Raw genomic sequence first — 3,578 nt, 5'->3', positions numbered from 1 at the left:
CCTTCAAAAGATGTGATGTGCTACCTTCTACTGTGGGATGACACAGCAAGAAGGCCCTTACCAGATGCAGATCCTTTAGCCTCGGACTTCCCAGCCTCCAGAACCATAAGCCAAATAATAAATCTCTGTTCTTTATAAATTACCCAGTCTCAGGCATTCTGTCAGAGCAGCACAAAGCAGACTAAGACCCTACATGATTCCTTTTTAGGATATTCTGAAAAAGCAAAACTGTAGGAACAGAGAACAGATCAATAGTTGCCAGGGAGTTGGGGTAAATGGAAGAAATTTACTACTAAATAGCAAAAAAGGGGCATTTGAGTGCGATGGAAATATTCTATATCTTGATTGTCATAGTGGTTAATCAACAGTATACATTTGTCAAAACTCATGAACTATACTCTTTTAAAGGGTGAATGTTAATGAGTATAAATGATACATAAACAAATCTGGCTTTTAGTTTTTAATTTAATTTATTTTTTAAAAATAGAGATGAGGTCTCACCATGTTGCCCAGGCTGGTGTCGAACTCCTGGGCTCAAGTGATCCTCCTGCCTCAGCCTCCCAAAGTGCTGGGATTACAGGTGTGGGCCACAACACCCACCCTAAATCTGGCTTTAAAGAGTCCTGGGAGGTTTATGTATTTCAAAAATTAGGTGGAGGGTTTTTGGTCTTCCCTGTCTTGGTGGCTAGGGGGATGCTCATGTCCAAGCTGTCTGTTTCATTCTAAAGTAATGGTTCTACTCAAGGGATTTCGTATCTTCATGTCCAGATTGGACACTGGAACCTGTCTTGCAGCCTCTAAATTCAGGGGTCTGGGATTCTGTCTCCAGACCTCCATACATCACCCTCCAGGACTGCCTCTTCCAGCACAGAGAGTCACAGACACAGATCGTCCTCACTTGCAGAACCAGAAGCATTCTTCAAGGCCCAGTCACTGGGAATTTAGCCCTCTTGTCTTTCTTTTTTTTTGAGATGGAGTCTTGCTCCGTCGCCCAGGCTGGAGTGCAGTGGTGCAAACTCTGTTGACTGCAACCTCTGCTTCCTGGTTCAAACAATTCTCTTGCCCCAGCCTTCCCAGTAGCTGGAAGTACAGTCACGCACCACCATACCCAGCTAACTTTTTGTTTTGTTTTGTTTTTGAGAAGGAGTCTCACTCTGTCACCCAGGCTGGAGTGCAGTGGCGCCATCTCAGCTCACTGCAAGCTCTGTCTCACAAGTTCATGCCATTCTCCTGCCTCAGTCTCTTGAGTAGCTGGGACTACAGGCAACCGCTACCACGCCCGGCTAATTTTTTTTGTATTTTTAGTAGAGACTGGGTTTCACTGTGTTAGCCAGGATGGTCTCGATCTCCTGACCTTGTGATCCGCCCGTTTCAGCCTCCCAAAGGACTCGGATTACAGGTGTGAGCCACTATGCCTGGCCATACCCAGCTAATTTTTTGTTTGTTTGTTTGTTTTGTTTTGTTTTTTGAGACGGAGTCTCACTCTGTCGCCCAGGCTGGAGTGCAGTGGCGCGATCTCCACTCACTGCAAGCTCCACCTCCCGGGTTCACACCATTCTCCTGCCTCAGCCTCCTGTGTAGCTGGGACTACAGGTGCCCGCTACCACGCCCGGCTAATTTTTGTATTTTTAGTAGAGACGGGGTTTCACTGTGTTAGCCAGGGTGGTCTCGATCTGACCTCGTGATTCGCCCGTCTCGGCCTCCCAAAGTGCTGGGATTACAGGCATGAGCCACCGCGCCCGGCCTTTACCCAGCTAATTTTTATGTATTTTTTTTTAGTAGAGATGGGGTTTTGCTATGTAGGCCAGGCTGGTCTCAAACTCCTGACCTCAGGTGATCCGCCCACCTCAGCCTCCCAAAGTGCTGGGGTTACAGGCGTGAGCCACCATGGCCCAGCCTAACCCTCTTCATTCAACCCCTACAACCCATCCCTTTTGGACAATACAGCTCTTTGCTTCTAAGAATCTAGACCTTCAAAAGCAAAAGGCTCTTTTTTTTTTTTTTTTTTTTTTTTTTTTTGAGACAGAGTCTTGCTCTGTTGCCCAGGCTGGAGTGCAGTGGCACCATCTCGGCTCACTGCACCTTCCGACTCCCGGGTTCAAGTGATTCTCCTGCCTCAGCCTCCCAAGTAGCTGGGATTACAGGCGCCTGCCACTATGCCAGGCTAATTTTTGTATTTTTAGTAGAGATGGGGTTTTACCATGTTGGTCAGGCTGGTCTTGAACTCCTGATCTTGTGATCTGCATGCCTCAGCCTCCCAAAGTGCTGGGATTACAGGGGTGAGCCACTGCACCCAGCAAAAGAGAAAGCCTCTTAACTCTCCTTAGGGGCAGGGGCAACCCCAAACATTTACTCATTCAGTAATATTTACTGAGCATCTACTATGCTCCAGGCACTGTTTTAGGTCCTGGGGATAGAACAGTGAAGAAAAACAAAAATAATAATACTTCCTCTGTGGAGTTTACATTCTAGTAGGAAAAATGGACAATAAACTGTACAACTAAGTAAATTAGATAGTATGGGGTCAGGCACAGTGGCTCAGGCCTATAGTCGCCACACTTTGGGAGGCCAAGGCAAGTGGATCTTCTGAGGTCAGGAGTTTGAGACCAGCCTGGCCAACATGGTGAAACCCCGTCTCTACTAAAAATACAAAAATTAACCAGGCATGGCAGTGCGTACCTGTAATCCTAGCTACTCAGGAGGCTGAGGTAGGAGAATCGCTTGAACTCCGGAGGTGGAAGTTGCAGTGAGCCAAGATCATGCCACTGCACTCCAACCTGGGCAGAAGAGCGAGACTCCATATCAAAAAATAAAATAAAATAAAATAGATAGTATAGGAGGAGGCTATAAATATAAAGGAGAAGCTGATGGTCAAGCAGAGACCGAAAGGACACGAGGGTACAAGGGTACAAGCCATGTATGAGGCTTTCTTTCTTTTTTTTTTTTTTTTGAGATGGAGTCTAGCTTTGTCACCAGGCTAGAGTGCAGTGGTGTGATCTTGGCTCTCTGCAACCTCTGCCTCCTGGGTTCAAGAGATTTTCCTGCCTCAGCCTCCCAAGCAGTTGGGACTACAGGCACGCGCCGCCATGCCCAGCTAATTTTTGTACTCTTAGTAGAGACAGGGTTTCATCATGTTGGCCAGGATGGTCTCAATCTCCTGACCTCATGATCCGCCCACCTTGGCCTCCCAAAGTGCTGGGATTACAGGCATCAGCCACCGCGCCCGGCCATGTATGAGGCTTGCTTGGCAAAGAGCATTCAAGCAAGAGAACAGGCATGCTGGAATGATCATAGTCTAGGGCAGCAGCGTGACTGGCGAGGAGAGGGCCAAAGGGCCATGAAGTCAGAGAGGGAACGAGATCTCTGACGGGTTAAGGCTCTGTAGGCCACAGTGAGAACTTTAGCTTGTATTTTGTTTTTTTTTTTTGTTTTTTTTTGTTTTTTTTGTTTTTTTTTTTTGAGACGGAGTCTCGCTCTGTAGCCTAGGCTGGAGTGCAGTGGCCGGATCTCAGCTCACTGCAAGCTCCGCCTCCCGGGTTCACGCCATTCTCCTACCTCAGCCTCCCGAGTAGCTGGGA

The sequence above is a fragment of the Theropithecus gelada genome, chromosome 20, assembly GCF_003255815.1.
Source record: "Theropithecus gelada isolate Dixy chromosome 20, Tgel_1.0, whole genome shotgun sequence".
Lineage (NCBI taxonomy): Eukaryota > Metazoa > Chordata > Mammalia > Primates > Cercopithecidae > Theropithecus > Theropithecus gelada.
The sequence above is the reverse complement of the archived record's forward strand: the minus strand, read 5'-3'. Positions refer to the sequence as shown.